The sequence below is a fragment of the Strix aluco genome, chromosome 5 (assembly GCF_031877795.1).
Source record: "Strix aluco isolate bStrAlu1 chromosome 5, bStrAlu1.hap1, whole genome shotgun sequence".
Classification (NCBI taxonomy): Eukaryota; Metazoa; Chordata; class Aves; order Strigiformes; family Strigidae; genus Strix; species Strix aluco.
In genome coordinates, this window is record NC_133935.1 from 1,370,759 (window position 1) to 1,395,496 (window position 24,738).

General features: G+C 43.6%; 1 protein-coding gene across 3 annotated transcripts in view; it reads right to left on the reverse strand.

Annotated features, from left to right (window-relative positions):
• Nucleotides 1–24,738, reverse strand: part of SHISAL1 (shisa like 1) — a 150,486-nt gene that overhangs the window by 82,616 nt on the left and 43,132 nt on the right. For 2 of the 3 annotated variants that reach the window (XM_074825607.1, XM_074825605.1), the window contains exon 1: nucleotides 2,595–2,718. The exons of the other annotated variant lie outside the window; for it this stretch is intronic. The gene's annotated coding sequence lies outside the window, so the exon portion shown is untranslated. Of the gene's footprint in view, nucleotides 1–2,594; nucleotides 2,719–24,738 lie in introns of those variants that run through there. 3 annotated transcript variants of the gene reach the window in all.

Sequence of the window (24,738 nt, forward strand, 5' to 3'; positions counted from 1 at the left end):
GTTATCAGTCTTAAAAAACAAAATGAAGAATTTTTTTTTCCTCTCATGGGAATGAGGGTCTGAGAATTGAACCAGAGCATCTGTTGTTTCTTACTATCACCAGTAATAAAAGATTGAGCTTTGCAGAGGACGTAAAGCAGAGTTAAACCCTAGATCCATTTCCCTCTGCCTATACTGACAGTGCAGCACTAAGTAGTAAAAATTTAATAGTTCGGTATGGAAATTTAAGTCAATGACATCCAAAGGAGACGAGATGCTGACTAAGATGTCATTTTCATGGGATTGTCATAAAATTACTTTGCTGGTAACTAAGGGCTAGTAATGGTCAGACTGTCCCCAGTTCCCAAGAAATCTTTTCAGATAGATGTCTCGCTACTAAGCTGCTAAAAACCAGAATACCAAAGTCAAGGTCACAGGCCTTGATTCTTTGGAACATTTAACTCCAAGCTTGAAGCACGATATGCCTACTGATATTAGAGAACACTAATGCATTTGGAATGAGGCGTATGTTTTAGCACTTTGCTGAACTGAGCTGAGCTGGGGATAGAGTCTTCTTCGCAGTATGAGAGATACTTATTTTATAATATTCACTTAAAAGGAGCATTTTGAGGAAGAAGAAAAATGTACCCTTCTTACTGAAGTTCCCCTACTATTATAACTTACTACTCCTGTCATCTAAAATGGGTCACAACCGAACATCTCTCAGGCAGCATTTTAGTTTAGAACTGTATATTCTAAAACGTTTCTTACACACTCCCAATGCTTCTCAACAGAACAACACACGTTAAAGTGTTTCTCGGGAAACAATGAAAATTGGTAGAAGAGTCTCAGATGTTTAACTTGACATATAGTTAAGTGAAAAGTGCATGTCTGCTCGCTCCCTCTCTTTCTCAAAAAAAGCATTTAGGTCCCTCTCAGGCGAGTGATCAAGACTGTCAGTCAATTTTACAGTCTTTCCCTTCTTTACTCCTGTACCTTCTCGCCGGATGTACGCTCTGTCATAGCGGATATTCCTACAAATGTAGGAATGCTAAAGACTCTCCTTTTTACCTGACTCTGATGAAGTTAACCCAGGGAAGCAGGGACTGGTAGTTAGCACCAATGTGATGAGAAGGACTGATTTCAGCTGGGTGGTAACACTGCACGTCGTCGGAAGAGCTAACAGCACTGTGCTGTGTTAAATAAAGACTGAAGTTAAAAAGGGGGGTTTTCACCTGGATCGTTAGGGAAAAGGGATGTATAAGATACGTTTACTCATAACGGAAAAAGATATATCCAGTTTTAACAGTACTTCATCTTAGAAGTGTTTTGCTTAATGAGCTCAGAGCACTTCAGAGGTACAAGTGGGCAACGCTTCCTTTTGTTGAGACAGGGGGGATAGAAAGGAGCGAGAGACCTGTCAAGGTCACACCACAAGAAGGTGACAAAGTTACACAACAAGCCACTACCGATTCCCAGCGCCGCTGTAACAATAAAACTACAGAGACTGCGACGCCTCTCAGAGGATTCTCTGCCACTGAACGATACCCAGAGAGATCAAACATCCACTTCCCAGCACTAACGTGTCTAAGCAGTAGTCTGAGCCAGAGACGGGCCAAACCGTGCCTTAGTTTCAGCTTTGTCGTTAAAAGGAGGTAAGGCAGTAAAACAAGTACTAAGAAACCTCGTGTAACTCACACACTTGCTTAGTCCCATCCCGTGGCTCGTTAATTAGGGCTGGGGAAATCACGGAGCGCTACAGGAACGCTGCAGAGGGGCCGCAGGATCACGGAGGTTTTATTTGCTCGTTTTTCTCCTCGGTGACCAAACACGATACTAGTATGGATACGCTCCATGAAAAGCAAAAAAAAAAAAAAAAAAAAAGAAATCGGGCAAATAGATAACCCCGAAGACTCAGAGGGGTCCTGTCGTCATGGAAACAAGTCGCCACTAACGAGCTCTCCCAGACGCGAGGGATGGAAACCTTGAGCCCCGCGAATCAATATCGATGCGAACCCCAACCCCGCGGATAACACGGGCGGAGAGCGGGCAGGACCGACCCCCCCGCTGCTCACACACCGCCCCGGCCCCCCCCACCGGGAGACACACAAAACTTTCCGAAAGGCGCCGGGGGAGCCGGTGAACACACACACACACACGCACCACACCCCCCCCCCCCTTTCCCCAGCGCTCCCGGGTCACGGCGCCCGCGGGGCTGCGCTGAGGCAGCGCCATCCGCGACCCCCCCGGTACAAACCAACCCCCACCCTGGCACTAAAAGTCCTTCTCGGGGTACGGCCGCTTTTCCCAACAGCGAAACCCCCCCCGGAACACTCCCCGCCCACGGGGGGGAGCAGAGAGCAGAGCCCGGGGTGTCAGTCCCCGAGCCGGGGGGTGCCGCCACCTCCCTCCCCATCCTCCCCCCCCACCTGGGGCCGGCTCGCCAAGTGCCCCCCCCCCTCCCACGCGTGTCCCCTCTACCACAGACAATGATGCTCCGTGCCAGCCCCGCCGTCCCGCACCCAAACTTCCCCGGGGGGGGGGATTTGAGGGGTTTGTCCCGGCTGGGGGAAGGGCAGAGCCCCCCCCCCTCCCCCCTGGGGGTGGCCGCTCACCTCAGGAAAACCCGGCGGCGTTCTCCGGGGGTGGGGGGCAGAGGCAGCGCTGGCGGCAGCCGCGGCATCACCACCGGAGGTGAGAGCTGGCGGGTGTGCGAGGCGCACCCCTGCCCTCCCCTTCCTCCTCCTCCTCCTGCGCCGCGGCCGCCCCCCGCCCTCCTGCGGGAGGGAGCGCGCTGAGGCTGGGGGGAAGGAGGGAAAGGGGGGGGGGGGGGAAAGAAGGAGGGGGGAAAAGGAGGGAGGGAATTAGGGGCTCAGGGGCGGCCCCCGGTGAAGTTGGGCTCTGTCACTAGTGCCCGGGCGGCTCACACCACCCCCCCAACTCGTTACGAGGGCGCCGGGGATTAAATGTACTTTGAATTTTAAGAGCATTACGTGAATAAATAGTGGTTCGGCGGTTTTAAATTGCTCCGGGAGTGTTCAGCAGCCCGGTAAAGAAAAAAGCCCGCTCCGGGGACGTTTTAATCGGAGGGTTATCAACGCTGGGCTCGCCTCCATCCCCCCCCCCCCCCCTCCACCCCCGTCTGTCCGTCCCGGGGCGGTGAGGGCCATGCGTGTCCGCACGGGGAGCCCCCCCCCGTCCCCCCCCGCAGCATCTCCTAGGAGCGGCGTGACGCAAGCGCCTCTTCCAGCGGTCGATTTGGGGGGGGGTTGGTTTGTTTTTGACTCCCCGCAGGCGCTGGGGGAGCAGCGTGAACCCCCCCCCACGGCCCCGCACACCTGCAGCCCCCCCCCCCGTACGCCCCGCAACAGCAGAACCTGCCCCTGTAAGCCGGAGACTAAAGGAAGGGGTACACTGATTTTCCGGCTCACTTCTCTAAAAATTGGCTAAAGCGTCCCCTTCTCAGCGCCGTGGTCTAACAGGTGGTCGTGACCGCGGGAGGAGACCGCTCTCTGATCATGAAAATGATAATCAAAACTACTTTTCATTTACATTTGACTGCGTGGATGGTGCCGAGCGGGGAGCTCCGCAGCCGCTCTCGTGATGACTCATGCCCACCCCATGGACGCTATTGACTGTTGGGGATGGAGCTGTGTTCCAACGAGGCTGCTTGATAACATCATCTGGATGTTCTAAACGGCTTCCCTGTAATTATGATCTGGAGGAAGTAAAGCATCATTTCTTAACCCCAGTCTCTCTCCCCCATGTGTTTGAATTCAGAGTTTTGTGTGAAACACCGTGTTTCTGGGTGCAGTTTCCACCCCGGGCTGCCCACAGAGGGGAGCGAGCGCAGAGGCGCTTCTCGGATCGGGCAAGAACATAAACCACCACTCCCTTCCGATCAGCAAATTGAGGCAGTTGTTTAAAAACTGCAAGTTGATTCAAAGAGAAACGGAGGGCCCCAGTCAGCTCGTGCCGACGTCTCAGAGCGGGATGTCTCGTTACGCAGCCGCGTCAACGGGGCTGCGCTGTCCCGCTGCACTGGCTGTTACAGACACCACATAAAGCTCCTTAGGACTGGGTGGGCCGCCAGTATTTTTCCATAAAATAACGACAGAGCACAGCAATGGTGGACCACCAGTTCATCCGTTTGGTTTTTTCTTACAATTCCATAGTATTGCTGATTCTTCCATTTCACCAAACCCTGAAAGGACAAGGGCAATAAGCTGTTCTATTCCCTATTTTTCCTTTTTTTTTTTTTTTTTTCTTTTTAAGCAGATGGTATCAAGGAAGCTCTTCCCACATGGACACAAAGATTCAAAGCCATTCTTTTGAGGTACTCAGGCTCCAGCCGCTCCTCTTTTTCTGGGCTTCTCCTTCTATGAGAGTGACACGCTCTCACCCTCATCCCTCTCATTGTTGTGAGTGACCAGAGGAAAAGCTACGGCCAGAGTCTCCTTTAAATAAGACACAAATGGTTCCGTATTCCTCATGCCTATTTCCCGAGGAGCAGACATTTCCAAGGGGGTATATGGGTGAGGGGAAAGAGCGGGAGGAAGGGTGTTTATTTTTGTTTGTCTCTTTTTAGAGGAGAGAAAGAAACGCTGGACTTTGCCTGGTTTGAGCTTTCAATCAGCTTTTGGTCAGATCTCAAACCCACAGCGCTGAAACGCAACGAACAGTAACAGGAAATGCAAATTAGGACAAGAAATCAAAATTAAATCCTGATCAGTGATTCTGCCATCCCATGCTAATGCCAGGTGCAGCAACCAAATGCTTGTGTCCCAACAGCCTCATCATCATCTGCTTGATGTTGTACAACTCTCTTGCAGTAAACATAAAATAAAACCAATCTTAGATTTTAGGTAGTTAGTAGACACTTATTTTTTTAAATAGCTACCAGTCTTCCTGCTCTGGCACTCCTGTCTCATATAATAAAAGCTGTTTAAAATCATGACTTCTGTCACCGTGTAAACTTCAACTATATATCTTGGTATGGAGTGACACTAAACAGAAGACACACGAGTGATTTCTCTACCAATCCTGCCTAAACCAGTGCTGGAACTGGTATTAAGACCAGGTTTGCCCAGTTCAGCAGTGTTCCTGATTAAGCCTATCCTACTTTAAGGTTTCAAATTTAAAGCTCTATATAAAAATACAAAAGATGGTTAGACTCCAAGCAGTGATTGCTTGCGTAAGTGTGGTATAAAGAAGCCTTGAATGGGAATCTCATTTGGGCTTTGGGTCGATACCACAGTAAATAATACAATCATGAAAAATAGCACAGAGCTGCTATTCAAAGATTCCTTTTTTTCCCCTCTGAACTTGGAGGAAAGCGCTACGTTAAATTTCACAACATCTGAGTAGCTAATTTACTATTTTAGCCGCTTACGGGCCAGCTCTGCTGGCTCACATAAATAACTGCTCACATGGAAAGTCCCACTAACTTCAGCAAGGACAAGATCACACCCTGGGCTTTGCAGCACAGAACGCTCTGCTGAAGCAGCCGTGTCAGAGGCCAAATGCTGTAATGATTTGCACGCATGAGTTATGCATAAAGATAAGCACATGTGTAAGCCTTTGTGGGACTGACCCCAAATTTCTCAGGTTTTCATCACTAAAAATTGTACTTTGCCAAAGCCAACAAGGCTGTGTTATTCCGTCCTTGGAATTCCACGTGCTTTCACCCTCTGTATAACTGTTAACATCCACACAGCTTTTTTCCAAGGCCACATCAGGAAATCTCAATAATGCCTTACGAGTGCGGAGGTACAGCACGTGTCAGCATCAGATTCGGTTCTGAAATGGCTGATTCACCTTTCTTAGCATTTTAAATAGTTTTCATTGGACTATTACAATACGAAATGCACGCTGTTTCCACACAGAATTTGGAAAAAATAGTGTTTTCAAGTATTGTTTCAGTCATTTTTCAACATTCTCCAGGGGGAACTTGCATGGATTTTTTTTTTGCGAGGGACTTGCATGCTAACAAGGTACACCCAAGGCATTAGATCCTTCCAGATGAGAAGTGTTGACATCTGTAGTGAATTAACAATCCAAGTGCTGACTGCCATCAGGGAAGGCCAAACTCAGGTGGTTTGGACATGGCCCTGGCTACCACATGGTCCTGAAAGATTGCCAAAGATGGTTTTCAGAACTAAATGTCAAGGAAATGACTCAGGGACAGGCCTCACTGTTGCTGTCCAGGCTGTATATATGGATGTGTGTTTCATTTGCAAGAAGAAACTGGTATTTTAAAAGTGCCTGAGAACCAAGAACACTGGCATATACTTCTGTAGACATTGCTGGAGCCATGGCTTTGGAAAGGACTAGCTACAGCATAAACATTCTGTTATCGTTTTAATTAGCTGGGGTTTCCAAAAAGAGGAAAAGAAGTTAACAGAGGTAAAACCATGGTTAATTACAGCAGTGCAAGGACATCTAACTGTGTGATTCACACACACACGGAGGCACACGTACACAGATACACACGTTCACTCTCAAGCCCCCGTCTAGGGAAGCAGAGCAGGTCACAACATCGCCCAGCGCAGAAGCCTCTGCTGTGCTAGCTCGTGGAAAGGGCTTGTACTGATAAATCCACCTCAGAACACACACGGATGTGTGGGCTTGGCATTAACGCTGTTATCAAGGAGGGAAGGACATTCACTCCTCCTCCCACAGAGCAGCCTACTGCGAATCCAGGATGCTCTCTCCTCCTCTTGATTGCTAAGCAAGTCAGACTGCGGCACCTCTCTCCCACTCACACGCACCCCAGCCAGCTGCTCTTCAGAAGGGAAAGACAGGAGGGTAACTATTTCTGTGTAAGCAAATACAAAATATTGGTTACTTCTTTGTGTAGACAGTGGGTTATGTTACAACACCTGACATTTAAAGCCCATTAACACTTGTCATCGAAATATTATGCAATGGGTGGATTATCACTCAATAGCTCTGTGAAGCCTCTCTCTCTCTCTCATCTTTTAGAGACTTTTTGCTCTTTCTGCTGATTGCCTAGGAGAAAATGTCTGATTTCCATTGTTCCCAAAAGGTTAATAGATCTGTGCTTTTACATTGTGTTACAGAGGGTGGAGAGCTGGAGCCACGTTCCTGTCTGACATTAAAAGCAAAGGTATCTTTATACTTTTCTGTCAGGGTGCCGTTTTTTCAAAGACAACCCACCCTTTGGGAGCATTCTGTGCACAGCAGAGAAGTTCCAAAAGAGTCAGAGCTGGATGGGACTGTATAACTTTGTGTTGATGGAGAGAGGAGGGAGGAAGTGGAAAGAAAGAAAGAAAAAAAGAAAGAAAGAGGATTTGGCTCTACGAAATCCAAATAGGTCTTTGTGGCCACAGTGTCCAGCCAAACCCTTCCAGTTATGAAAAAAGAGAGGCAGCAAGATGCAGTATTTGGACTTGGATGTGGAATCCCTAGTAAAAGAAAAAAGTGATGGAAGAACAATTGCAATATAAGTAGTTATGCAAAATGAATGGGAAGCGTGAAGAGAAATGAGAGCAAACGCTGGGACAAGTTTTCTAGTCTCCACAATTTACGGTTTAAATTATTGTACAATGCATATCAGCTAATAGTTTTTCCACAAGTTTCATTTTGTCACTGTTCACTTTCTGTCCGAGATTATTACACAGAGTCGGGTTGTTGAACAGTGGCTGCGTTTCGTTCCAAATACGGCCACGCTTAAGGGGTGAGATTGTTATTGCTGAAGTGTATCTTTCACAGTTTTGTAAATGAGTCTGAGACCTTTGACATGGAAAGAGCTACACAGATGTGCAATGACTATATTTTACTGGGAAACACTAAACCAAAGCAGGGAGGATAGCAAACACAGTGGGTTTTCTTGTAGCTACAGCACAAGATTCTTGGGAATTGGTGGGTTTTTCTTCCCAGGCCTTTGATTCTCTGGGCACCCTTGACAAGTGGAACACGTTTTAGTTTAGCTATCCATAACATCAACACAAAACCATCTAGTCTCCCAGATGTGCTGCGGGACATATTGTTTGTCAAGTATTTTAAGGTTCTCCAAATGAGAAGGAATTTGTATTATTGTGTTTTGCTTACTATAAACCAGCGGGAGCTCTGCTACAGCAAGCTCCCTCACTGCGTGCTCACTTTATGGGGTTTGGAGGGTGGCACACGTGAGAGACACGCGGGACTGACTCACGCCGTATCGCTTAGCTGGGGGAAGTGACCTTTGCAGGACAGATTGTTTAGAATTTTACTGAGAATATAGGTTAGCTTTGGGTTCCCCGGTCTCTTTCAGTCCTCATAGCTGGAGGATATTTAAGGATCTGGTCTGATGAGGGAGAAAAGGAAGGCTGCTTTTCTTTGAGTCAGAAAAGATTCTGTGTTGATGGGTGCACAAAATGAGATTTCCCCCTAATCTCCTGTGCAACTCATTCATGTAATCTCTTTGTAGGCACATCATATTAATCCTTGTTATTACAGAGAGAACCTAAACCACTGAAAATGTCAAAACATACTGCTCAACAGAAAAGGCCACGGTGTTGGATCTTCCTACTCTTTGCACTATAATAAAGATTTACATCGTTTATGTCTTAGCACTTCACTGGAAATATTCCCTGAAGTTAGTATTCACTGGGAAAAAAAAAAAAAAAAAGTAAAAAAAAGAGAAAGTATTTGAATGAGAAACATGCAGTACAACATCGAGCCATGCCAGCAAAGGGATTTTTCTACTATATGGTAATGAACTGCAGAAGCTGGGTGAAAGGGGTTTGAATGTGAGCTGAACCCAGAGACTGAAGCATGCTTTGCGGAGTTCCTTATGTTTTCCTTCATATTCAATCTCCACAGAATCTGTTGGTGCAGAGCAGGCATACAGAGAAAATAAGCTATAGAACTATCATGCAAATAGGCTTCTCCTGCACAATATTTCACGCTCACAGGCTTTAGATTGCCATCCTTGGGCTAGGATTTGCATACAGTGAATGTGCCTCTCCTATTAATGACATGGCTCGTAATCAAAATCTCCCATATACTAATGAGTGATAACATCCAGAAGAGAATTCCGTCCTCCTCTTCAGGATTTCTTACTGATGGACTAGAAAAGGAAATTTTTAACTTCACTGTAAAGTTCTTCTCCTGCCTGAAATGGAAACTGGGATGGGTCCCCCTCCCTGTGATGGCACACTTCTCCCTGACGGTACGGCTGTACCCTCCCCTCTACACGTACTGCAGCCATGCACAGAATTACCTGTGAGAGCCAGCGCCCCGGACTGCCCCGCTGCTTTCACCAGGGGCTGGGTATTTTCTAGACATTCTCTTGAGCTCACACAGCGTTTTCATTTCTCTGCTACGCACTGGATTACATGCTCTTCAGTATTTTCTCCTTTGCAAACCTTTGCAAAAATGGAGACGCCAACCACAGGCGTTTTTGAGGACAGATATTTAGGTGTCCTTCTAAATCATCTGTGCCCATATCCTTAAAATTATTTAAGCATCAGAGTAAAACAGCTACGTATCCTTGAGGATCTGGGTCACAGATGTATTAGAAAATGTTATCCTCACTTTGAAGTGCAACTTCAATACAAATTTGCTTGCTTCATGCTGCTCCTTCCCCTCTTGGTTATTTATAACAGACAACTTTTTGTTAGTGAAAGAAGCAGAAGTAGGTTACTTTGTATTTCAGTCCCTTAACCATGCATTCTTGGGCCACTGTGTATTTTGAGGAATAAAATATTTTTTTTGGGGTGGCACACCTCCGTTAAGACACCACGTATCACTGACAGAAAACGGAAGAAACTGTTTTGACCGACGGACTGGTAGCCAAACCCAGGGAGAAAGCAAGGAGCAGTGACCTGAGCACTTTAGAAATTCCTGCTTTTTCTGGAAGCAGAGGTTGAAATGTGTCCACTTCTGTCTCAGCTAGATAAATACTGCTCTGCGTGTCTTCCTACGGGAAAGGATTATAAGCGAGACTTCTAAAACAAAGGTCCATGTTCTCTTCAACACAAATCTAATAAGATGTTGCAGTTTTGCTGTTCTTTGCTAAATGATGGCTGCACTTCTATGGTGTTCTGTGAACAATGACTAGAGGAATTTTTTTCAGGATGAAATACATTAAACAGTATAACTGTCTGTAAGCAGTAATTACTAGCCAGTTGATGTCATAATATTAAGCTTGTATTTCCATAATTTTCACAAAAATAGAAGACTGTTTTGCTTGCTGGTTTTGGGGGAGATTTTGATTTATTTTGGCTAATTTCTTCTTCCTTCTCACAACATAAACTGTATTTTGCCAGAAAGCATCAGTCAGTGTTGAGTTACACTCGGGCTGCCTAACACCAAGCGATGCCCATTGTGCTGAGTTGCTCACTGTGCATAAACAGGGAGAGCACCCTGGACACTGGGGCAGTATGTGGGAGGGGAGGGGCTCAGGGAAAGGGAGAAACATCAGGTTTGGGGGTTAGGGGAGAAGAGATGTTGGAAAGGTAAGGTGAGGCTGGGAAGATAAAGTGTTTCAGAGTGTCAGAAGAGCAGCAGGTAAGAAGGGTTTGCAGAAGAAAAATGTAGAAACATAGGGAGAATCAAAGGAGGAAGAGGAGCAGCTCAACAAGAGAACACTCAGGAAACTGTACGGGATGAAACAGAAACCAGTTCACTGTAAGGCTCTCAGGGCTCCTGTGTAAAGTCTGTGCAGAATTAGAGGGCTGGAGGTCTTGAATGCCAACCGTGGTGACAGCGACTGTGGTTGCTTCTTACCCAAACGCACGGTGGCATTTACACGTCCGGGTTTCTCAATCCTGTTGAGACAACTCTCACACTAAAGCCCTCTCGAGGCAGCCAGGGAACGCTACCAGCGGGACTGGTCATGCCCATGGGAATTCTGGCCACTCTCTTGGGGCGGGCACGCTTGCAAAGGAAAATGTACAAATGAGTAAATAAAGAGAAGTCACAAGCATTTACAGAGCTATTTCTCAGTTTTGAGGGTAAACGTTCACAAATAGATCCTCCTCACCCCTCCCACGTGTCAAGAGCTTGTCCCAGCCTCCTGAGGACCAATTCCCGAGAGGAATTGCAGAGAATCCAGGTGGAACATCATCATCATAATAAATAGTTTTAATTTTTATCTTTTATTTTACACAGTTCCAATAGTTTTTTCTGACTCTTCTTGTACTTTTGTAATACTCCTGCATTTAAAAGGATATTGTTTAATTGGTAGCTGTCATGGCTTTAACTATAATAGCAGTATTTGCTCTACAAAGCTATGTAAATCAGGAACGCTCACATTCTAACCTTGTATTTCCACATTCCATTTATTTGCAATATTCTTAAGAAACTTGTAAGAATTATTTAAACTCTCTCCAGTTTCCTCTGCTGAAGGATCACATTTGGATAGATTTCTCCTGCAATTGAAGCCAGCCTGGCCGCCTTCTCTTGGGCTGTTCACAGCCCAGTTAGAGATGGGAACACAAACGTTAAGATTTTCTGGGGAAATGTATCTACCTGCTTGTTTTTGCTGCACAACGGTCGGGGAATAAAACAAAATCACACATTATTTTGTGCTTTTTCCTTCATGGCCAAGACTTGCCCGAGTTTGAATGGACTAGGCAGAGCTAACAGCAATACAGCCTCACTTGGCAATGCCTGCTGTGACTGGAATCAGCCAGTGAAGACTGAGGAAGGGTCTTTTTGTATTTGTTCAAGTGGCAGACAAGAAGATAGCAGATTAATAGCAGATTCTAATAAACCTTCAAGTGACCAGAAACTATATCCAACTGTTGCAGCCTTTTAAGCACATGCAGTTGTGGCAAATCTTGCAGTCTTGACACAGAGAAAATTCCCACTAGAATTAATAAGAATTTGCCTGAACAAGGATTGAATGACTGCAGACTTGCAGCCCAGCCCTACAAGCCTTTTCTCATGACAGCATCCAATTAAAATTAATGAAGTAACTTGTTCAGGATCACCCAGGGAACTGATGGGAGAGATGGCGGGGGGGAAACTCAGATTACATGAGTCACTGCCAAGTTCCTTGATGTTACAAAGTCAAAAATACTTAGAAGACAGAAATGCTGAAGAATAGTGAGAAATGCTCGCCATTGGTTAAAGGGGCTCCCAGGCAACCTCTCTGGGGTGATCAATTTGCATCTGTATCACTAGTGAGGTATAAAGTCCTCCTTTCTGGCAATATTTCTAACCTATCTCACATGTCATTGGGTATTATGATTAAAATGTGAGAGTGTCTTATATTTTGTAAAGGAAAATAATTATGTCTTAAGGTGCCAGGCAGACTCAGTCTCTGGTCCCTTCACCTACACCATCTTTCAGCTCCCCCTTGACATTCCAGAGCAGCCCAGAGATGATGCTCTTTCCCACGCAGCTGCCTGTGCCTGGTTTTGCCCCTCGCCCAGCTCAAACCAGTAAATTATATTCTGTCCGTGATCGACCCTCCTCCTTCCTCTAGCTCACTCTATGCTGGATGCAGCTGAAGGGAGATGATGCCCCTTTGCAGGCGGGCTGAGACAGCAGCTGTTAAATCAACATATCATCACCTATGGTGCTAGAGTGGCACGAGGAGAATGGGGACGATGTAAGGAATTGGCCTGCTATTTATAAAATAAACAAGTTTGCATGCTCATGTTGCAAATGCCACATGGGAGTCACTAAAACCAGGAAGAGTTTCAGAAATCTAATTTGCTTTTCATTGTGTATGCTGTTTGATTAAGTTGTACATTTCTTTCTGTCTGCAATAAAAATAGTTACTTTCCAGTCATTTTCATTTTAGGTCTCTCTCTAGCACTCACACACCAATATAACATTTGAATTGCAAATACTGTAAGAAATATTTATTAAAGATAGTCACTTCCCCTGGATTTTATGTATATATGCATCTATATCTTCCTAATGTTTTCAGTTACTATAAGGGTTTATTCTGTCTGTCTTCTAGCAGGCAGCTTTTAACTCTCTCTGTCTCTAAGTGAGGGAGAAGGGAGGAGCAGTACATTTAATGTACTTTCTCAAAAAACTCTTCAATCACAGTTTTTGAAAGAAACATCTGAGTATTGTGAGAGAACTTCAATGTGCAGAGAAAGCTCCCCTTCACTAGACACTCAATACCACCTTGTCTGACACCCATGAAATTTAAATGATCAAATGAATTCAAAAAGAAGATCACATAATGAAATTGTAACCTCTCCTATTTTTTCAGCTGCTTCCCCCTCTCCCAGCTTATCTAACTTAAAATGAGGAGCTTGCTTGCTGTGGTCCATTATACTCCAAAAGAACAAGTGTCTGAACCAAAAATATAAAATATGTCAGTGCCTGTCTACAAACACCATGATGGTGCCATCCAAATCCCTAAACCCCCCAATGCAATATATTTTTTCCAGTCTGCTAGCTGGTCATGGAAACAGTACAAGTATAAAAAAAAATACATTTCTAACATGCAGCAGAACAAATTCTCACGGGCCACTGATAAAGGCAAAATGGGTAAGCCCTCCATGGGACAAACTCTTCTCCCAGGCTTCTTCCAGGGAGAATGTGAAGCATTTTCCCATTAGTGTGGACACTGTTAACCTCTTCTGAAAAGGAACAAAGGCCACGCTGGATTTTCACTCCCTTGAGCTAAAATTCCAAAAGTGTTTGTGGCTGTGTGGGTGCAAAAAAAAAAAAAGGTCCCCCTGATCATAATGAAACACCACATTATAGAAATAAGACCTAACAGCTGAGCTTTCTGGTCAGCTTTATGACCAGCATTACAAAACAACTTCTATTTGCTGCTCAGTAGTTATTATTTATTTTGGAAGCCTGTATATACTTATTAGGCTTCTATAGAAAAAACAGTTGTCAGGGTAATACAGCAGTAGGCTAGCGATTTGTGTCTGTCCACAGGGTCTGGCTTATCTTTCATGGAAGGCAGCTGTAGATTCATAAAGCTGGCATAAATTTAGGACGTTTCCCACTTCCCTGAGAACAGTGATTGTGGTGGCATTGCCTGTGACACGGTCAGGCAGTGAAACCATCTGAAGCCACATGAGCCACAGCCAATTTCATACAGCTGTAGGGCGTGTGAAGATCCCCAGCTAACTAGCCAGCCTTCTCCACCCTGTGACCCTCCTTAACCCTTTGCTACTACCAGCTTGTCTCTCTGGTTTCAGCAATGTTACCCATGACATATATCAACATAAATATTAGAAGGCCCCTTAATTTCTCTCCATCTCTATAATTTCCTTCTACTCCTTTGACAAACAAAGAGGTTCCACCTTTCCCCCCCCCCCCCCGAAATAAGTTGGTAGAATATTGTCAATTTAGGTACTTTATCCTTGATGAGCTGTAAACAATCACCTAAGAGGGAAGGGGCCAAGAATTCAGATTTTTTTGGTCTTAACGTCTCTAGATCCATGTGTCCGACTGATACAACACAACATGGATCCGTTGCTCTCAGCCAGTACCTTGATAAAGGACTTTCTAATTTAAAATTCAAAGGACTGTGCTCCTTCCACTGAAATCCATGAAAATACTTCTTTGAACAGGTGCAGGACGTAGGGCTTGAAGAGTCTGATTTTCAGAAATTCTGGGCTCCCGTTTTTCTCATGGGCCTCGGTTGAAATGGAGGAAGATGAGAAATGCTGGTCCTGAGATATCAGGTCACCAATCTCCGCAGGGCTCATCTGCAGTGACGGAAGGGGGGTCTCCACCCACTCTCAGCTATCACACGCTGGCTACAGAGAGCACGAGCACCAGGCTTCTGCTCTACAGGCAATACTCGGCTGTCAACTCGGCTGACGTGTACGGCCTTTCAAAGGGCACACCACCTCACATTGCATCACAGGCCCCCCTAGATATGAAATAACGTTGTACCACAGTGTAAACCAGCAGAAAACTAAATAGTTTAACATAAGAGCTACAGATTAAAGTGAACAGAATATGCTGCCGTCACAAAGCCGATGCACGTAGCACAGGCCACAGCACAACTTACAATTAACTCTGGCTGTATTTAGGGAATGTGGCGTGACAGTGCAGGGATCACGAAGCCAAACAAAATTCCCAGTGTCTTCAATTTCCTGACAAGCGTGATTTTAGCAGTAGGATACCCCGTTCTACTACTGTCTTACTGAAATCAGTATTTCCAGTGTTATTTGCAGTCTAAATGATGATAGATGTTTTAATTTTGAGGTTGCTGTATTAAATTGTGTCTCCCCTAAATAATAACCCTATTTTCCCTTCAAGATAAGCCTCCTGACTACGTTTTCAACAATACTAGACAGAAGAAAGCATCTATGGTTCATTACAAAATGTATTTTTAAGGTTAATTTTGTTCCTTTTTATAGTAGATACACATATAAAGATCTTTCAGAGCAGCACCAATTGAAATACTATTTGAGTTTGGAAAGACACAATTTCAAATATAGAATCAGCAGGGAGACCTATAGGCTACACAAAATCATTATTTTTGTTAAGTCACGCTCCTGGTTCAGTGAGTCTGATGGTTTAGCTCTAGGAGGTACTTACACCGTGTACTTCATCTACAGGCAAATCTCGTTGCTGATCTCACTCTTTTTGCTCTTGCAGTACCTTAAATTGGCATCACCATGAAAACTGAGACATGGATTCAAGGAACAGCCATGGCTGGTGTTGGTTCCTCTGAAGAATGTACACACTGTTCATGATAAATTCAAGTTTGTAGCTCACCTGGACTATCTATGACAAAAAAGCTGCTAAAGGGTCCAATTCCTTCCTTCATAAGAAAAAAAATTGCTTTGCCAAAATGTCAGCTTACTACAGTCTGGAACAACAAATGCTCTGTGCGTTGGCAGGCAAACATCAACCTCAGCCAAGGAAGAGAGAAGGGAGAGATGCAGTTTTTGTTGAAACCACAAGGTGAGCATGCAGTATTTAAAACAACTTTCCATTTTCATTCTTCCACCTAAGACAGGTTAGAGAGAAGTCAGGCTAGGTTGGTGGTGCTGCAGTCTGACAAACTGAACTTGCCTTTCACTTACAGAGACAAAACAATATGATTGACTTCATTAATTTATGCAAGATGTACGTTCACAGTACCCCTGCCTCCGGTAGAAACTGGGTGATTTATGCTGAGAGAGTATTTTTGGTGTATCATTGTCAGAGCACAGAGGAGGACAATAAGACATAGCCAACAAGGCCTTTGTGCTTGCCCAGGAAATAAGACAGCAGAAAGATATATTGGGAGAATTGTCTCTCAAGCCATGCTGTCTTCTCCTACATAACATTTCTGTAGTTTCTGCTGAGCAGCATTCAGTAATGTCTTCTGCCCCTATGATCAATATGAGCCCATTAAAATGTACAGGGCTGTATTTGGCAATAAAAGGAGCTTGTTATTTTGTCAAAGTGGAGCCAGCCTTTCAATTCTGATTGAATGGCAGTATTACTCGATACACTAGGCATTATCAAACATAATTAGTGACTCAGAAATACTAAACAATACAGCGATATGAAAATAAACTGCAATATCATGTTATCACCACATTGTCTTTTATAAGACACTATATTAAAAGAGAATCCAATTCACCCTTGATATTAAAAAACATTGAAAAAAACCCCCATTGAATTGCAAACGTGGACGATAACACAGCTCCTTATGCATTTTGAGACACACTATTGTTGAGAAAGTTGACTCTGTTCTTGACATTTGCTCTTATATTCGTGGCAATAAAGCTCTGGAAATCTGTAGAGGCAGTTTCTTAATAGTTTGGCTTATAAAAAAATCCAAGAACATCCAGCCAGCTAAATAGTCCAACCAACAACATATGCCAACTTCACTGCTAATTGCCTGTTCTAAGCCAGACCAGCTGAATGTCTGCTACCTTACATTTTTACTGGGCTAAACTTAACTTTTTTTTTTTTTTCAGTAACACGGATTGTGAAAGAAATACTTTGGAATTACTGAATATTTTGGCTGACCAGAACAGAAGTGTTATCTTTCATTTTTTAATCCTTTTTTTTCTAAATTAAATGTTGGCAACTTTAAAATAATTCTGAAGGCAAAAAATGGAAAATCTTGTTTGAAAACAATGAATTGCAGCATATTCATATTTCCAATATTTTTTCCATTTTTAAACTATCAGCCTAATCAGTGAAGAATTGTGACTGTTGAACAAACACATTTTTGGTAAATAAATAATTAGTAAAATTTATGAGTCTGAGTCACTCCACTGTAGACACCGTATGTCATAATTTTCTAAGATCGTTCTTTGGTTCGAAATGTGTCACACTTTCATCTGTTTGTAAAGCACCGAGTGTGTGTCTAACCTTGAATTATGTAACTGACTGCTGAATAATCACTAATGTTTCCATGATTTCTACTACAGTACACCCTAACGTCCCCACTGGTACTGGACTCCCATTGGGTTACACTCTGGGCAAACAAAGCTAATCTCCCCATTTAGAATCACTCATAATGCTTAAAAAAGATAAGAGCAGCAGAAGAAAACGCCAAAATCTGCTTTTTAGAACTTTAGTGCTGAGACAAAGTAAATGATTTCTCTCAACTTTTGCAAGAAATCTGTAGAAGAGATCCTAAACTGAACCTCCATCTCCTGAGATGCTCTGTGGTGCCTTACTACAAGACAATCCTTCTTGGAAAGAAAAAACAAACCACACTTATGATTTCATCATTTGCCAAGCTCTGAATGTGGTGAAGCTGCTCGGCCAAGGCTCATCTCTGTCTCCGTGAGCCTGATGCTAACCGCTCAGACGCTGCTGCAAAACAGGGCGAGGGTCTTCAGTCTCAAGTGAACTGAGTGGTTTTCTCATTGCAATTTGCTATGTGTGTTGGTATATTGTCTTTGAGTCCAAGCCACAGATCCAGGTCAGACTGTGGTAGGCACTGTGCAATCACAGACCAAATGAAATGGCACTTTGCTCAAAGAGCTCATAGTTTAAGCACTGCTGGTACCTCCAGTACCTGAAGTGCTTCTGATTACAAATGAGATCAGGAGTGCATAGCCATGACATACGTAGGGCTTCATTATCTTTATAAATCACAGACTGGTTTGGGTTGGAAGGGACCTTAAAGCCCATCCAGTCCCACTCCCTGCCCCGGGCAGGGCCACCTTCCACTAGCCCAGGTTGCCCAAAGCCCCGTCCAGCCTGGCCTTGAACCCTTCCAGGGAGGGGGCAGCCACAGCTTCTCTGGGCAACCTGTGCCAGGGCCTCACCCCCCTCACAGGGAACAATTTCTGCCTTAGATCTCATCTAAATCTGCCCTCTGTCAGTTTAAACCCGTTACCCCTCACCCTATCCCTATCCCCTCCTCGCCCAGCCTGGATTTGTGCTGGGGATTGCCCCGGCCCATGGGCAGGACCTTGCCCTTGGCCTTGTTGAACTCCATGAGGTTGGCCCGTCCCCCCTCTCCAGCCTGCCCAGGTCCCTCCGGATGGATCCTTCCCTCAGCGTGTCCCCGCACCACATGGCTCGGTGTCAGTGGGGAACGTGCTGAGGGTGAGCTCAATCCCACAAAATAATGACAGGCTCAGAGGCCCATGAGGATCTGAGTTTTATTATGCTGATGAAAGGTTCTGTGTTTATATTCTTATGAAAAGAAATCTCTTTGGAAGACATTTATCCTAACAAGTTTTTTCCTATTCAGAATGTTGCGTTCTTTGGGAGATTTCAAGTATTGATTTGTAATAAAATTTCCAGGAAGAAAGACGCAAAGGGAGAAAAAAATATTTTTAAGAAGAGAAATTACATGGAAACATGAGAGGAAGCAAAGCTATTTTTCTTCTAACTGGCATGCAAATGAAATGGTCATAGTTGTCTTTAAGAATATTATTTGCCAAGAGTAATATGGCTATTTATGAGGAAAGGAAAAATAAAAGATCATGAGGAAAAAATGAAGGAAAGGAGATTTAGCCAAATTCTTACCTTTCATTGTAAGTAACAAGAAAATAATCTGGAAAGATAATGGTCTTTGGATTCTGAAGGCAAGGACATCCACCCCCCCAAAAAAAAATACATCTGAAATTGTTGCTGGCAGCACAGATTGTGTATAAATAAATTTAAATTAGAACATGTTTAGCTCTTTCTTAAGCAAACTAACTTTTATTTTCTTTCTTTCTTATCATTAGTTAATGATAACGAGCTAAGCCATAGCATGTATAGAGTCACACAGAGAGCGCGTGTTGAAAACCTGTTTCAAGAAAGCAGATACCGCTCTGCTCGGTAGCATCTCACACTTTATGCAACAACTTACACCTCACTAGCAAAACAAGAACTGCAGCAAGAGACACATTTCAGTACAGCAAGAGCCTTTTTTCCAGGAAGAAGCAGGAGGTCGGTTTGTTTAATCAATATTTGACACCACAGATCAACTTTGTTTCCATTTTTTTTAAATGCGTTGTGGAAAATTTCTTAATCATTGAGTATTAAAAGGGCAGTAGTGTCTTACGCAAATGGGAAGGGAAAAACCCTTCACTTTCCATGACTCTAGCAAAGACTGGTTACTTTCCCATGGGAAGTTTCTCTGTGTGATTGCAACAGAGTGCTTGGGTTTCTAAAGAGGAGAAAGTGGGTGAGATAGGAGCTGCAGAATAACCAGGGTCTGGGTGAGTTTTCAACATCCTGTGCAGCTTCCTTTAAAACCTCTGATTTTGATTGTTCTAAAACATAGAAGTCACTTAACAATAAAATTGCCATTTTCATCTCACTGATCTGAATGCACATTTGCCTGCCGCTATAGAAAAAGTGTTTTAAGGAAAATGTTTAAAGAGCCGGTGGCTTATTGGCGCTCAACTCACCACACTGCAGTAATCACTGGGTTTCAGTCTGTATTTGCAATGGTAAGAGATTTCAAAGAAAGTTTCTGGAATGTGGGAGGGCAGGCTGTACACCTGAAACCATCCCTGGAAGTGTCTCCCCACAGGCTGTACCACCATTTGTGTTGAAGGAGGTAGATGTAGTTGATCCTTCTTTGGGCAAAGCGATAAAGTAAATGATATCCTGAGGTCCTCTGCAGCTCTGTTTTTGTGATTTATGAGTAGTCTTTGCTGGTGAGTCTTCCTTCCGGGAGCTCTACAAGAACAGGTGTTTCTCTTGGTGTTCACACACAATTCCAAGGCAGGCTAAGAGGAGTTGGCACTACTCCGGGCCATGGCTGAGCTGCTGTCAGGCCTTCCAACTTAAACTGGGTAAAGTCGAGTCGGTGCCAGAATGGAAGACCTTTGGAGAATACCAAGCTGCTGAGAAACAGTGGAAAAGCTGGAAAATGACTGAACTGTTGTCTTCAGCATGAGACAGAACACCACCATGGTTCCAGTCACTTCTGATTATTGTTCTTCATATCATCATCCTGGCTCTACTCACAGCTGGCCAAGCATTTCTTTCTCCCTAAGCTCCCTTTGTGATTTAATGGATTAAAGACTGCTCACTCTTTCTCTCCCAGCTTTATGCTCAGTACATGACTGAGAACTGACTGCTGGGAAGGAAGGTCCACAAACAGCCCTGGGGCAATCAGAACTGCTCCTGCCTTCTGCGGCTTTCTAGGAGGGGATTTTTCTGTTGACAGGTTGGAGCTGTCACACACAACACCATGTAGATGTGCCACAGCTGTCTCCAAATGAACTGATGAAGTGTCCAAGTGAAGTGTCAGGCTAAGGAAACTCCATTGCTTGCAGCACAGAGGCAGGTATCTAGTTCAGGAATCTCTTTATACTACTGCACTGATATATATCAACTTAGGCAATGAACAGTCAAGGCTGAGATCTACTGATCTTGTGTTGGGGTCCACTGAGGCTGTGCCCTGTTTCATGGCAGGTTACTTCCGAGATAAAAAGTCACTAAAACACATTAAAAAAGTTTATTTTGGAGGGGCTGAAGTGGACCCTGACATGCTCTTCCCAGATAATAGTTATAGCATGACCACTAGTACTCATATGAAGGTCTGTGCCAGTTGGTGCTTTGTGACAATCTCAAGAGAAATGGCCAATATCAGTGAAGAAACAGAGATGAACCTCAGTGTATAAATCTGAGGATACTTGAACGGGAGTCTTCTCATCTGCAAAGCGAGAATACTTGAACATTCCAGACAAGAGAAACACGAAAGCATCACTGAGAAAAATCCCTTTTGGATAAACCACCTATGAAAACACCACACAAAATATACATGAATCCCTAAAATGAAGACTGAATTGGCAAAATCTTGAGAAGCAGCGTTTAACTCCTACGCTCTTTGTGCAGACATTGCCAAAACTGAGGACTCAAACCCGCTCTTGCTCATCTAATGAAATTCTTGAGAGAAAAAGTAAAATTCATAATAACCATCTCTAAAGTTCTGCTGCTTGTGGTAGAAGTAACACTGTAAATTCTTCCATGCTTCCAAAAGGAATGCTACGGTAACGGTGTTGTTATTCTGTGTGTATTACAAATAAGAATTGTTAAGTGGTCATTTTTAAGAATCCCATTCTGTTAGATTGCTTACAGGGAGCCTCATTTATGCATCTGCTTTTTCTTTCCTAGGAAAATGCAAAATTAAGTTATCATGACAGCATTTTATTGTGTACAAAATTAGCTCGATTACCAAGTCAGAAAAGAATTCCAATAGAAACAGATATAACAATAGTATGGCAAATAAAATCCTTATGGCTCCTTCTTCCTGTACTTAGAAAATGAAGAATGATTAGCCACGTATTATAGCAGGACCTGTGCTGTCGTCTGCATAGTGCAAAAATACTGATTTTTAAATGGTATTATGTATGTTCTATTCTGCCTATTAAACTTGTTCTGTTTTATTCTGATAATGTTCTTTGTATATGAAAACTATCTGGAAACGGAGGATCCCAAGCATCTGTCCTTCATTTTTGTTTATTGTAGATTTTGATTTTATATTCATGTCACAGCAGCTGTGACATTGCTTCTGTGGATTAGAAGTTTGAAAGAGCTGATGACTTTTCACAACACATGCACATAATAAATCTCTAAAAGGATATAAGGTACAAGGACAGTAAGTTCTGTTCCTACCTAACTTGAGGCCTTGACAAGTTAGACACTTAGCTGATGGGCTTAAATTAGAAACAAGGTCATGTTAGGCTTCCTACATAGTTAACTCCTGCTCCCTGAGGGAGATGCAGCCCACCTATGATATGAATCACCCACTGGAGGTGCCTGGCATTCTTCATTGACTGCAAAGGGACCCTGCAGCGACCTTCAGCCAAATATAGATTCTTTGGCGAGGTACTTGAAGCTAGTTTAAAGGAATCCAGGACTCTCTAGGTAAGTTTAGATTAGAGAGGGAAAAAAGGCAAGATGAAATGGGAAGACATGCTATGTTTAAAGAACCCAAGCACTTTTGGTATTTGAAGTTTTGATGAGAAGAAAAACCCAACACCTTACAGAACTTCTGTCCCTCACTCTTCATGGCCCATTTGGGCCTCTGACCTTCCATTCCAGAAAAGAACCCAAGCCAAAAATAAGCACTTCGCCCTCCCATCCTGGTTAAGATGGTTACTTGCTCAGGAATGCAAGAGCACCTGCTCTGGGTCAGACCAAAGGGCCATCCCTGCCAGTACCCACTCTCCAACAAGAGCCAGAAGTACTTGTCTATGGGGGAGTGCAAGTATTAGAACAAACATGGTGTGCCCTTTTTCTAGAATGTTCTTCCGATTTCTAACAGTCTGTGGCTCAGGGGCATCCTTTGTAGTCAACAACCTTCAATTATATTTCTCTTATATTAACCTGTCAAACATCCTCTTTAAACTGCGTAAACTGTTGTCACTCAGTTTCCTGGGGCAAGGAATTTCGCTGCTGAACTGCATGTTGTTTTAAGACTTCTCTTTGTTTCTTCCAATTCTGTGGTGTTTTCCGAACCGTATCTTTCTGCACTCAGCACCAGGATCCCTGATGATCCTTCCCTTCTTCGAAACCCCTGAAGGGTGAGCAGGTGACTATTTGGTGCAAGCTCACAAGTGACTAGAAGACTTGGGAAACAGTGCCTCCTTTTTCTCTCTTTCCAGGCTGGAGAGGACACAATTGTCCAGCTTAGAAGCAGCAGCTAAAACACAAAAGGCCTCATAAACACCAACACTGTGCAAGAACGACCTCAAAGGGAGAATACTGACGATCGATGGGTCAAGTGCAAGAGCTTCATAACCAGCTGAAGAGAAACATTCAGAGATATGTTAAATCCAACATATCGGAGAACTTCAAAAGAGGTTATTCTGCACACGTAAGAGTTCCTGAGAGGACAAAGAAAAAAAGCCTCTGAAACTACGCCCATCCCCACTCCTTGAAGAAGTTTTTACCCTGTTGGATAAAAATAAAATTAATTTTGATAGGTTGCTGTCTTCTAAACCAACACTGAATGCTAAACCTCAGAAATTGATTGGAACATTTTTCAAATTCCCTTTAAAAAAATAGAATGCAGTTAGCCCATGATAAAAAAAGAAACTATGTTAGGGAACACAGTGTATTAAGACAATTATTTTTAAAGATTTGGGCAAAAGACAAGCAAGAAGAGAGATCAGACTTTTCAAGGAAATATGCTAAGCAGGGGAGACCATGTTTCTCCATGACCTTTTCAGCCCAGCTTTTATCCAAAGTTAGTTACAAAGTGCATCTTTTGCAGAAACTGGAAAAAAGTTTTAATATTTCTACTATATTTTTGTCTCTTTGTTTCACACCAAGTTCCTCTTAGTTGTTACAGTTGTCTACCCTACTTTATATAAAAACTTAACCCGTGGCTGTGACTAACACATCTAGTAAACTCTTCTGCTCCAAGGTTTATTATGCTTTATTATCTTCTGGAATAGGTATAACAATTTTACTGCATGATTGAATGTGAAATGGTCCAGGAAGAGAGTAAAAGGAATATCAAATTCCACAGGGTTCTTAGGGAAATTAAGTACTGCTATGAAGGATGCACTTAAATCGTGTTACCAGTTACAGGAGGTGTCTTTGATTCCTCTGGCTGTAGCAGGGAGTTAATGACATGTTGGCAGGCACACCTAACTGGACAGATCAATACAGATAATTTGTTTGCAGATAGTACAATGTTATCTCAGCACTGAAGTACACCAAAGAGATGGTTTCCCTGCAGGAAAGCACTAACTTTGCTTTTGAAAAGGAGTGTCTGCAGAAACCCCCTCTGTGCCATCCTGGCTGGTTTCTGGGAGTCCACAGAGGTTTGTGACTCCACGGGTTGGAGGCACAGAAGAAAGATGCTGTTATAAAATGGCACCATGTAATGTGCGAATAACCTGAACGATGCGCTGACGGGGGAGCTGAAAGGAAATAAAGATAATACAGGTTGCTATGCTATGGAGTACTGCGATTTCTACCCATCTACAGCTTTTCTTTGTCTTTCTTTCATTCCCTTTGATCTTTTTTTATAGCCTCGAATGCTCCCCCTTTGCTCCTACCCATCCCCTCTCTTCCACAGGCCCAGTCCCTTCCCTTGTTTTCCCACCCCCTCTCACTCAGGATCTGAGATTCCCTGTCCCTATTTTCTAGTCAGAGCTCCTCAAAAACACTCAGACCTTGAGTATAACAACATGGCACATGGAATGTGCCTAATAGGAGCTTTAGTACAAAAGTTTACGATTTGTGGCAATAGGTTTATTTTCCTTCAGTTATTTCTACCTGCCTTTATTATGAGAAAGGAAATCATCTTTTCATGTAAAGTCTCTTGGTGAGGATATACAGCTCCCACACTGTCAAATAGCTCAGCTCAAGCCTAAGTATGTTACAAGTACTTAAGTGCTGCATTTGACAAACATATTAAGAGGAAGCAGTAATAAGCAGAAATATTTTGAC